Here is a 13270-nt window from a genome sequence, read left to right on the forward strand (position 1 = left end):
TGCAATAAAAGATCAATACTCTCATCCTGCGTCCTATTCAGGGAGACTTAAGTTCATAATCGGGTGCTCACTAGAATGGTTGGCTACTAGCTGTTGTCTGAAACGTGTAATTCACGGGTGGATGTATATTCCTAAAAGGCTCTCAAGATGCCCTCACACAAAGGTGAAGACCTTACTTAATAATCTTGGCCCTCCAAGAACATAAGCTCTACAGGGACCAAATTTATTAGGCAAGTAACAGCTTGGGTGAGGTATTCATGGTAACCTCCGAGAGTTCAAAAACTCCACAGGGAAACCACTACTAACCTCTACTAACCTATAGTACTCACAGACCCGGGTATAGGGCCCAAAATATGTGTGTGTCAAATTGTGTAAGTGTATAGTGTGATGAGAGCATGCAAGCATGCTATCTTATTCTCATATGCTACCCAACTCCCAACTTTTAATCAGATCAAATACAGAAACAAATATATGTACAAATAAAAGTCATCTATCTTAAGGTTTATTCCGCATGTTATCTACCTTAAAAACATGTTATAAAATACAAAAGAAAGAGAAAAGGGAAAAAGAGAAAGGAACAAGGGACACATAAATTTAAAGGGATAATAAAGATAAACCATATTATATTTTGAGCATAACAGACTTATAGGCTTGACTCTCTAACTCTCCCCGGTGGAGTCGCCAACTGTCGCACCCGGAAAAAAATGCGACGCGGACGGCGCGCGAGCGGAGGTCCCGGCCTTCGCGGCGGGAACGGATCGAACGAGGAGTCGCCACCAAGATTTTGAGGTAAATCTCGGGAAACCGATTAATGAAAGATAAGGGTGATCTGCGAAATCAGAGAATAGGTTCGGGAGTCGGTTGAGTGTGGGGAAGGTGTTAGGCACCCCACAACACCCGTTCGTGAGAACGGTTACCTGAAGTTTGTTGTGCTCTATTAATATGGTTTTAAATTATTTTAATTATCCCTTTTATATTCATGTGTTTGATATAAAAATGATGATAATTGAGTGAGAAATGTTTATTTATTTACGAGGGAGGACGGACTTGACTCAGAATCTGACTCTGAGGCCTACGTACCCTGTGATGGGGATCAAAGTCCACGTAGTTCGGGCTTAAAAGTTTGTCGGTAAAAATATTTTTTGAAGAGAAATTAATTAGAAATAACTCACCATTTTGCAAATAAAACAATTTCTGAAATTTTGATATGTGTGTTTTAAATTGCAAAAGGTAATTTAATTTTAATTATTTTCTCAATTTTTGAATTTTGAATAAAGAAATGAAAGGGTTTAAAATTATCTTTCTTTATATTTTATGATTAGAAATTTAATTGCAGTACCTGTAGAACCTTATTGATTCATACGGTAATGCAATTGCTCTAAGTATTTGCGAAGATTCTGAAATCTCACATGATAGAAGAGTTTGGCAATTCAATTTATTTATTTATATTCTTATGTACATTTTAAGTATCAAAAATATATTTTAAGTATGTATATACATGTTTTGAAGAATTTTAATCATCATACCTGCAAAGCCTTATTGACTTATACGGTAATATGATTATCCTAAATATCTACGGAGATTCTAAAATCTCACACGAGACAGGAATTAAATTTAATTAATTGATTTAATTAATTATATAATATATATGTATATATATTTTAAAAACTAAATCGTTATATCCGCAGAGTCTTATTGACTCACACGATAATACAATGATCTTAGAAGCCTACGGAGATTCAAAAATTTCACGTGGCTAAAAGATATAATTGGTAAATATGGTTACAATTTAAATACATTTAATTTGGTTAATTAAGTTTCTTAAATTGTATATTATATGATTATTTGCAAAAATTACTTATTTATTACAAAAATTGAAAATCACTATATCTACGAGGACTTACTGTCCCACATAATAATGTGACTAATTTAAGTTCCTACGAAGATTCTTAAAATCTCACATGGAACTTAAATATTTAGTATAAAGAAAGAGTTAATTTTAATAATGGGCCTTTAGAACCCGTATAAGTATCTGCAAAATTGATCCCCATACTTGTAAAATCTTATTGATCTTTATGGTATGAGATCATTTTAAATTCCTGTAAAAATTCTCAAAATCTCCTGTTTTAAGTTTTAAAAAATATATATGTGCTTAGCATATGAGCATAAAAATAAATACGTATATTCGAGACTTATTCACCTGGATATAAAATTCATAGAAGCAATTAATAAGGTGTGAACTAACCTTACACACGCTCCCGCAATGCCCGTAACTGAGAAAGGAAAAGGAGATGAAGACACAGAGGAGGACGAAGTGCACCGTCTGTGATGGCAGTAGCCCCTGCAAACTTACACGCTCCCGCGATGCCCGTAACTGAGAAAGGAAGAGGAGATGAAGACACAGAGGAGGACGAAGTGCACCGTCAGTGATGGCAGTAGCCCCTGCAAACTTCCACACTTTCTCTCTCTCTCCAGTTGCTCTGTTATTCTTTTCGTCTCCAGTCTTCGCTCGTCCTCGTGCTCTCTCTCAGTTCTCCTATGCTCTGTTTTTACTTCTGATCTCCTTCTTCCAGTTTTTCTCGCCTCGTTTCTCCATTTTTCCTCTCCTTTTCTGCTGCTTCTTCTCTGCTCTATTTTCTTTCTCTCTTCTCTTCCTCTCCCGGACTCTCTCCTCTGTCTCTGTTTTCTGTTTTCAGTCCTCTCGGTCTTTCTTTTTCTATTTCACCTCCTCCGTCTCCTCCTCTTTTCTCCCAGCCCTGTCACTCCTTATATAGAGGATGGAAGAGCTGAATGATTACTCCCTTTCTCTGCTTCTTCCTTTTCCCTTCTCTTCCGCTGCATTTTCTGCGTGCGCCGAAAGCTCTCTGCTCTGTTTTCATTTCTGCATGGCTCTTCTTTTTCTTTGCGTGTGGGTGCTGCCTTTCTGCTTCCCTTTTTCTTCTGTCGTGTCCATGCCTCTACTTTTTCTGTGTGTGTTTCGTATGTGTTGGTGCTGTGTTTTTCTTTCTGCTTTCTCGTGTACGTGCATGTTTCTATTTCCTTTCATTGTGCGTCTCTGCTTGTTTTTTCTGTGTGTGTTCTCTGTGTAGCTGTGGCTGTGCGTTGACGTGTTCTGGTTTCTCTGCATGGCTGAAAGTTCCTTTTTTCTGCGTCTGCTCGTGCGTTTTTCCGGCGTTCTCTTCGTGCATGCGTGGCTGACTGTTCTCTCTCTCGTTTTCCTTCTTTTTGTCTGTTTCATGTCTGCTGTGTTTTTGTTGCTGAAGCTGGGCAGTTCAAATTGGCATGCACGTGATACTACCTCTTTATTTTATTTTATTTAATTATTCAATTTCATAGTATATTTTTTTTTAATTAATTTTCTTTTAAGAGAAGGGTTATCTAAGGTAAAAGGAGAGAGGATTTTTTTGTTAGATGATGATGATGATTATTATTATTATTATTTTCTTGAAAATATAATCCTAAAAAGGATTAAAATTTTTTGTATTTTTATATATTTTTGGTTATTTATTATTATTTTTAAAAAAAATGCCCGGACAAAATACGGTGTTCACATGTATTATATTCTAGAGCCCTGAAGTGGTTATATCAATTTGAGTAAGCTTTCCATAGTTCCAAAAATTTAGTGAAAGTGTTAAATTGAGTTTGTATTATCATTTGAGCATTGATTATCATGTTTTATGCAATGTTGGATCTCCCCCATCTATTTTGATATTAAGGGCTTGAGAGTTGAGAATGATTTATGTGTGATTGGCTAGTTATGGTGTGTTACACGACTCCGTGATAGTTCATTGAGTATAGACTAAGGGTTGGTGTGGGCTCTTAGTACTTGAATTGTAAAATGGGCACTCAAGTTGTGTGATATAATTGAAAATGAGTGAGTTTTGAAATGAATGTCTAACTTTTGATTGAAAAATGATTTGATTGTGAAAACAGTGCCTAGATCACCTCAATCAGATGAAGAAACAGGGTGTGTCAGAAGTTCACCTTGAGAGCTTTCATGTGATAGCTCTGTTGCTATCATGAAATGTGCAATGCACCATAGCGCATGGGGCCTACATCATGGCACTTGGTACAGAGACAGATGAGATGTGGCATATCTACAGTAAGTCACAGCGCATCATGATATTTTGCTGAAAATGATGATTTTCTAGCTTCTTTTGCAAATGCTTTGATTTAATTTGAATTTCCATGCTTCCATAGAGGTTTTTAACTTTGATGTTTAGTTATGATGGGATTTAGGAGGATTGGTAAATCACTAGTACAAAAAGCATTTTTTACCACAGTTAAAACACATTTTTCGTGACAGAAGAAGCTTTGTAGTAGAAAATCATGTGGTAGTAAATAGACATTTTTCGCCACAAGTCAAGTGGAACTGTGGCGAAAGATATCATTTTTCACCACAAATCTAAGCTCACCTATGGCGAAAAATACAGTGATAAAAAATATCATTTTTCGCTACAAATTTCAACTCAACTGTGGCAAAAAATGATATCTTTCGCCATAGTTCCTAGCTCACTTGTGGTAAAAAATATAGTAGTAAAACATATCATTTTTCGCCACAGGTCCTAGCTCACCTGTGGCGAAAAATAGTATCTTTCGCCACAGGTCTGAGCTTACCTGTGGCGAAAGATGCGTTTAGAAATTCATATATGGCGACAGTTGTTTCTATAACTATCGCCATATATCATCTTTTACCACAGTTATAGTGATAACTGTGGCCGTAAGTACTATATTTTTTTAATAGATTCACAAATAAATATATACATCCTTTGATTACAAAACTTGCATTAATACATAAACAGCAACTCCAGACACCAGTACAAATATATTTGGTACAAATATATAAACTAAAACTCTACATTTTTAATACAAATATCTAGAAAGTTTCTACCCTAATCCTGTCAATTCTAAGAAAAACCTAGACCATATATTGCGAATATGTCTTAACTCTTGCTTAGAATATGGCTCTAAACTTTGAAAGTGCTACAAATTAAATAGCAATATATGTATGAATAATAACTTAAGTATACAACAAACATCATAATTATAAATTATTATTAACAAATTATTACCTGATCAAATGCATAAGTGATACCCTGAGTGATGATTTCATACATGAAAATCATCACATAATAACCGCATTCTACACTTCCTGGTTGTTGAGGACACTATGAAGAAAATAAAAATAATTAAATTTATTATATCAATACTATAATCTTTATTCTAATTAGGGAATAAATTTGAAATACTTACTTGCATTGGCACCCACTTGATTTCGTTTTTTTTCTTGTCAACCATTCCCGCTAATTTTCTATCATCATTATCACTATAAATGTTGACACCAGTACAAATATTCCCGCTAATTTCTATAAATGTTGACATTATTATCATGATCATCATTTTCGTTGCAACTCTTCGGAAGCACATATTTTCTAGTAAGTTTGGACTTAAAGTCCCTCCATCGGTCCCCAACATACTTTAGCCACTTGTTCTTTAAAAATGGAGTTTCCTTAATATTATAAGTAATCTGCAAAATAACACACATCAACAAAGAATTTAGTAACAACATAAATGTCAAAATAAAAAGTAGATATGACATATAACAATTAGAAATACCAGTATAGATTCCCAAACATCATTTTTGTCACTTTCATTTATATCATCCCACTCTTCCTCCAAGATGCTGATTTTTTGATGTGCCACCAAACCCACAAAACTCTTAAAAATGTTTCCTTTCTTCTTATCAATTGGTTGGCCTTTGTCATCAAATCAAGTTGAACTTTTCCATGTATTTGGGCTAACTTAGTAAGTCGTGTGGCCCCTCTTTTACCTCTTTTAGAACTTGATTTATCGGTGACAAGATTCTCCATATTTTTCCTAATACAAATAAGATAAATAAAGTTAGTAGAAAAAAAATATAATAACATATCTCATATTCATCACTTGTTCGCAAAGCATCTATCCAACTATGGTTCATCATTACCTATTTCAAATTTCAATAAATAATTTATAATTTGAAATTTAAAAAAATTTTGACAGCATAACAGTTCACAAAGCAAGATTTCCCAAGTACTAGACCCCTCAATTTGTTTAATTTAACCTCTCAATTGAATTTTTAAAATTATCAACTCTAATCAACAACCAATTCAGCTATCACATACAACCGTCAAATAATAATCTAATTTACTTTTGTAGAGCTAAAAGGATAATTGAAATACATTGTTCTATTTAACCTTTCCAAAACACCAATTTGAACAAAATTAAACAAATTTTAATGATTAAATTCAACTGAATTGTCAATAATTATTAACTCTAATAAACAACCAATTCAAACTATCACATACAGCCATCAAACAACATTTTAATTTATTTATGATAGTAGGTGTTTAAAAATTATCAAGAAACAAACAAAAAATAGTAAAAAGAACAAAAAAGATAAAATTTAAAATCAGTAAAAAAATTAGTTTTGTGAAAAAATTAAAAAAAACCTAAAAATTGAGATGTGCAGGGGCAAGGAAAGGAAACACAATGAAAGCGGTGCTTAAAAATAGGTGTTTAAAAATTATTAAGAAACAAACTAAAAAAATAATAAAAAAGAACAAGAAAACAAAAAAATCAACAAAAAAATTAATTTTGTGAAGGATAAAAAGCTAATTAAAAAATAAAAAAACCTGAAAGTTGAGATGTGATGGGGGTAAGGGAAGCTGAACCGAAGGCGGCGGCGGCAGCAAGTTGGGGGCACAAAAGCTGACGGCAGCAGCGAGCTGGGGGAACACAAGCTAAAGGCGACGGCAAGCTATGAGATAAGGCAAGCTGGAGCTATGGTCACTCTTCAAGATGTGGGAGCTACAAGTTAAAGGGGAATGAGGAAGCGAGCTGCAAGCTAAGGGGGAATGAGTGAGCTTGAGGATGAGCTATGGGGAAGACGAGCTGTGGGCGACTGTGATTGCTGGAGCTGTGGGGGAGAGTGACGGCACGAGCTGAGGGATTAAGTCTTTTAACAACATTAACGGCAACAGTTAACCCACCGCCTGTCGCCATAAATGTGTCTCATTTTCAGACACATTTATGGCGACAGTTCATAGGGCAACTGTCGCTGTAAATCATGTTTTTTTAAAAAAATTATTTTAAGACACTTTTAATGTGTCTTAAAATAAAATATTATTTTTAAAATAATATTTTATTTAACTTAATTAAGACACATTTAATGTGTCTTAATTTAGACACATTAAATCTGTCTTAAAAAAATATAATTTTAAAAAATAATATTTTATTTAAAAAGTCTTATTTAATGTGTTAATTCAGAAACATTAAATGTGGCCTAAAATAAAATATTATTTAAAAAATATTATTTTATTTTAAAAATAAGATTTTATTTAAATTAATTAATAACAGCGACAGATGCCTCGGGGTCTGTCGTTATAAATATGTCTTTAACAAGACATATTTATGTCTTTAAAAAGACATATTTATGGCGACAGATCCCTAAGAGACTGTCGCCGTAAATTTTTTTTTAAAAAAAAGTCTTTGGCCACAGGCGCTCTCGGGACTGTCGCCAAAGATATTGTCTGAATTCTAGACAATTTTAATTTGTCTGAAATTCAAACATGCTTTGGCGACAGGCGCCCTCAGGCCTGTCGCCAAAGTAGACGTAAATAAATAAATAAATAAAATATATAAAATTAATTTAATTTAATTATTTTAAGATTTATTTTATTTTGTCTTTTATTTTTAGTATGCCCGATTTTTTGAACATTTTAATTTTAACTTTAAAAAATATATTAATTATTCAATGTTATTAAATAAAATTTGTTAATATTTTTTTATCTAGACATAATTAATTTAACTTAGATATTACATTATTTATTACGAAATATAATAAATAATTTTTATTTATTATAATAGTCTCTAAATAAAATTCATTTAATATTTTTTATTTTAGATACAATTAATTTATCTTCAATATTACATAATTAATTACAAATATAATAAATAATTTTGATGAAGTATAATTATCTTCTAAATAAATTTATTTTAATATTTTTTAATTTAGAAAAAAATTAATTTGCCTTAAATATTAATTTATTATTAATAAATAATAAATAATATAATTAATAATTGATTTCAATTATAATTATTTTGTAAATGAATTACATTTAAGTAATAATTTATTTTAATTATTTAATTTAAATATTTCTCATAAGCATTTATGGCGACTGTTTATCATAGAACTGTCACCGTAAATGATCTACTTTTTAAGTTAATTACCAATAAGCTATTATCTCATGTATTACCACAGTTTTTTTACAAACTGTGGTAAAAAATATGTTGTTAAATTGCTATTTTGCACTAGTGAATTTTTAAAAACTTGAAATCCCAGTCCTGTAAATTGCAAACTTTGGTAACCCTTTTGGGTTATTCTTGAATACCTCGGATTATTGAGTTAATTATGGTTTAATAAGAGTAACTTTACTTGTCATGTTGTGGATTATTTTGGAGGTTTTACACCACTTGCCTAAGCGAACTCTCACCAAAATGGTCATGCTATAAATTATCCTCACACATTTCACACATTCATATATACAAATACAAGTTTATTTGATTCATACATCTAGCTATCACATGTGAGCATTATAATCATTTTTCACCTTTCATATGTCACTTCTATCCTCAATCTCATATTACATTTGCTTGTTCTCTACTTTTCTCATTCATTACATTCAAAGCTAACACAACAACACAATCATTTCATTCATTTGGCAACTACATTTTTTAACACATAATCATGGCATACAAGCAACTCAATTTCACACTTCACATTTATAGTCATTTTATGATAACTAACAGTCACAGTAATCTTTTATAAACAAGAGAGGCCAGATTGCACCATTTTCATAAATTAAGAGAATAATTTGTTGAAAAAATAAGTTAAGAGTCTATGGTGCTACTATATCTAAAGTTCAAAGATAATTTTGCTCATTTACCCTTAAAAATAATATATTATATTTATTTGTTTTTTTGCCAGAATTTGTATTCATTTTTTAAGACAACACTATTTTTAGGGAAAGAATATTGTTAGAGATTAGTGCGGTTAATAGTTAGATATACTTAGAACATAACAATTGTTTAGTGTTAGTCTTACATTTAAAAAGTAAAAAGAAAGAAAGAAATCACCTGGACTTAGACTGAGCATTATTTGTGATAATCGTATTAAATGGTGAAAATTCCAAATCAAATATGAATTTATCAATATGTGTGTATTCAAAGAATAAGCAACACACCATAAAACTAAATGTGAAATTCTGGTTAGCATGACATTCATTAGGGAGAATTTTATCTAAGAACCAGACACATGGTGAAATTAAATTCTAAAATAAAATGACCAAAATATCTTTCTTTCACTACATTACAGCTAACTTGTGAACCACTCCTTAAGAAGACTTATTAATTCCTTAATGTCCATTCCCTTGCAGTACTTGCTAAATTTACTTGTCCATTATGGAGTTAAAATAATGAAAGGGAATGGACAACTGGACAAGTAAAATTAAGAAATTAACAAATCTTATTAAAGATTAATAATGATATCAACTACAATGTATTGGACGTAACAAATAACATAGGGAAGTTTATAGGTAAAGTAAAACTTTTAACAAGCAATATAGTTGATTTTACAAGTTATGATGACAATCAGCTTAACAAATGAGGGATTTAACTCGCATTGACTTCACAAGTTATGAATTTGTAAGTAAGATAAAGGAATTGACAAGTTAAAGAATTAACAAATCTTTTTAAAGATTAATCACTAAGTTATAATGTATAAGACGTAACAAGTAACACAGAAATTAACGAATAAAGTAAATCTTTTAATGAGTAATGTGGTTGAGTTAACAAGTTACTAGTTAAAAAATAATGAAAAACAGCGAACAAGTTAAGAAATTAATAAGTCTCCTTGAGAAGTTATTCATAGGTTAACTACAACATACTCAATGATATTTTTGGTCATTGAATTTTTTTTCATTCAAAGCCAAAATTCTGCAATGGGATTCCGTCATTCAGATTGTGTTGGGCCGATTGGTAAATATGTCACTTATGCGGTCAATTCTCCCCATTCATGATATCTGTAATGATTCAGGAAAATAATGTGAATAAAAATCTATAATTAAATAATTTAAGGTATTTGTATTATTTTTGGCTTAAATTTATCAAAATATAGTAGTTCAGTGGTAACTAGTAATTATGTTTCATTTTAGGTCCCCTGTTCGAAACCTTACGGTGTATAAAGGGGGTCTTCATTTTTTTTTTTTTCTTTGCTTTTGTTTATTTTGTCTGATCTGTGTGATATCACCGTTATGCCCTCAAAAAAAAACAAAAAACAAAAAAAAAAAAGAGAAACAGAAACAGAGTCAGACATAAATCACACGCACACCCAGCTATTTTTTTCATTTTTTTCCATTTTCGAATCTTCAAGAATCCAGTGAGAGAGAGAGGGAACCTTCTGATCAAACCTCCACCGTCTTCTCGCCTCCTCCGTTTCAATTGATACCGGCATGGGTGTCGAGTTCACCGTGAGTTCGCCGCTGTAAAGATTTCGCTCAAGATCTACCTACTCTATCTCTGTTCAAGCTTCATTGTTGATTCCTTGTTTTCTCTTTCTCGTTGGCGTCGTCTGGATGCTGTGAGTAGAGTTCGTTCCTCTCCCTCTTCCTTCGTGCAATAGCATCTTCTCCTTCCTCCACCGTTATCACTGACGACTGTGCTCCCCTTCCTCCTCTGTTCGTGTGCGTTGTGGCAGTGCTCATGGTTAGCCATGGAAGCTTGATTTTGTCCTCTCTCTCGTTTGATTCTTTGCATACGTATGTATTGGTGAGTGAGGTACAAACTTTCCATTTCTTTCGTTCATCTGCGCATGCGTTCGAGGAAGCAGGAGCTGTTCATTTCCCTCAGTTCTTTGTTCATCATCCCCTGTTTCTCGCTGCAAACATCTTCGCTCCTCTCTCGTTCATGCTGTTGCAGATTCTTCTTCCTTCCTCCTCCTTGTTCGTTCGCCTAGGATCATCTCCTTCTCTGCTCGATCAAGCTGGTTCCAGGTGAGGAGCTTCGATTTTTTTTTTTTTTGGGTAGCTGTGTGTGTGTGTGTGTAATTAGTTGAGACAATATTACTTGGTGTGTGAGGCTACTGCTGTGCGTGATTATAGAAAGGGAGTAGGTTTCTGAACCAAGCAAAAATCTTTGTATGTTGTTTGTACTTGGAGTACAACTAAATTTATATTGATTTTGTTGAAAAAATAAACTTGGGATGTCAGATTAAATTTTATATCGATGCTGAAGAATTGTTAGATAAATTATGGGATGGTGTTTGAAGTAAGAATTTACTATTAAAATTTAAAAATTAATGTCTATAAAATGTTTGACAAAATGTTTAAAAGGATGAATATTGGTGAATGATGGGACTAGATGTGATGATTGTATTATTGATAATTAAATTATTATGGAAGGGAATTATTCTTTATAAAAAAAGTTGAAATTAGAAATAGAGTAGTTTGAAAATAATATTATGAATTCGTAATTCAAGAGCCAATTTGTTATTAAGATATTAGTCATTAGAATATTTATGAAATGTTTAAAAAATGTTGAAAGTTAAGAGCTGTGTTACTTTTTGAATTATTTTAGATTGATGATGATAATAATAAGATCTACAAAAGAAAATAACAATGGTATTTTTTGGACACTAGGATTTAAAGAGCAAGCATTACTAGAAGAGGATCAGTTAGAAGTAAGTTATTTATTTGAAAAATTATCAGGTAAGTGGATAACGTTCCAATCAATTTATATTTTAAAAAAAAACTTTATTAAAAATTGTTTTAACAATTTATAGATATTATATATTTCTCTTGCATTAGCTCCTTTTGTTAATTAAATTGCTTTACTTCTTAGAATCATTACTTATACTTTTTGGATTGACAGAAATATTTTTACAAATTTTAGTAGTATGTTATTTGATATAGCCAACTATGAAAATTACTGAACAATTTATGAAACATTAATTATAGATTTTCATATTTAGAAAGATTGATGTTTTACATGGTTTATGTGAGTTTGATATTGAAAAGAGAAATTATATTTTGCGAGTGATGATTTTCTCACATGTTTGAAAATGAATTTCAAAGGAACTTTATACAGAATATTGATTGCTAACGGCAATTCTGTTAGCCTTTGGCGCATCATGGTACACCTAGCTAGCAAGGTATTTATAGGAGGTGTTAGTCCCGTGTGATGGCTAACACATGTGGATGGAGGAATGGTTATTCATAAGCATCGTACTCATGTTTGTTTCATAGTTTCAGGTTGCGTTTGGTTAGCATTACCCTCGTGGACTGTGTGTCTACGTTTGTTTTGTGACTTCGGCCGTGTTTGGTAACTTACCCTCGTAGACGGTGTGTTCACATTTGTTTTCATAGCATAAGCTGCATTTGGTTAGTTACTCTCGTGGATTGTGTGTCTACATTTGTTAATTATTCTAATAAGTCTCTATAATTATGAATTCAATTATTTGATGATTTATGTTCCATTGGTTTTTTATTTAGTAATTTGTTTATAAAGAAATTTATTTTTATTTCATTTGTGTGCTTTCTTAAAATCAAGTACTATTAATATTTACTATGATAGTTTAATGATTTGAGATCTTTATTTAAAATTTTATAGAGCCGTTTTATTATGAAATTTATTAAACTTTTACAAAAATTATTGTCTCTTTAACGTACATAATTATTTTAAAATTTTTATTTTATTTATGTTCTGTTGTTTATTGTTGGGACGTTATTCACTGAAAAATTATTTTTTGTCTTGGATAACTTAGTTGACATCGATCCTCTTGTTGAATCATGAGAACTCTTAGATGTGCTGGGTGAAGAACTGATTGAAATTTCTCTTTTTATGTAACTATAAATGCTTATGTATATTATTTTTGGAGAAGTCTGATTAAGTGCTTCATATATGCTATATTTACAGTTTCTATTTTGGTATATATGCTGTTTGTTCATTAAAAGAGCTAAGCTCCTAATTAATATGGTATTCTATGAATATTTTTATATCGTAGAGTTTAGGATGATCTTATTTACAAGTAAAGTTTTTTTGATATTTTTACACAATTTTTTTTAAACTTTATTTTAATGACCAATATCAAAAATATTAAAATTTTAATATAAATTTAATTATATTTTAAAAAGGAGAAGAATTTAAAGTTAGAGGTTTATAGAGATGTGTTATATGA

The 13270-nt window shown here is 31.5% G+C and overlaps 1 long non-coding RNA gene across 1 annotated transcript; it reads left to right on the forward strand.

Annotated features, from left to right (window-relative positions):
- The first annotated feature begins 10480 nt into the window (after window positions 1-10480).
- Window positions 10481-11290, forward strand: LOC129308110 (uncharacterized). Its single transcript, XR_008592541.1, has 2 exons — window positions 10481-10675; window positions 10793-11290. It is a non-coding gene; the product is annotated as an uncharacterized LOC129308110 (long non-coding RNA).
- The last annotated feature ends 1980 nt before the right edge of the window (window positions 11291-13270 follow it).

Source organism: Prosopis cineraria, unplaced genomic scaffold (assembly GCF_029017545.1).
Source record: "Prosopis cineraria cultivar Desert tree isolate PC_DT_omini unplaced genomic scaffold, ASM2901754v1 PC4, whole genome shotgun sequence".
In the NCBI taxonomy this organism is placed as follows: domain Eukaryota; kingdom Viridiplantae; phylum Streptophyta; class Magnoliopsida; order Fabales; family Fabaceae; genus Prosopis; species Prosopis cineraria.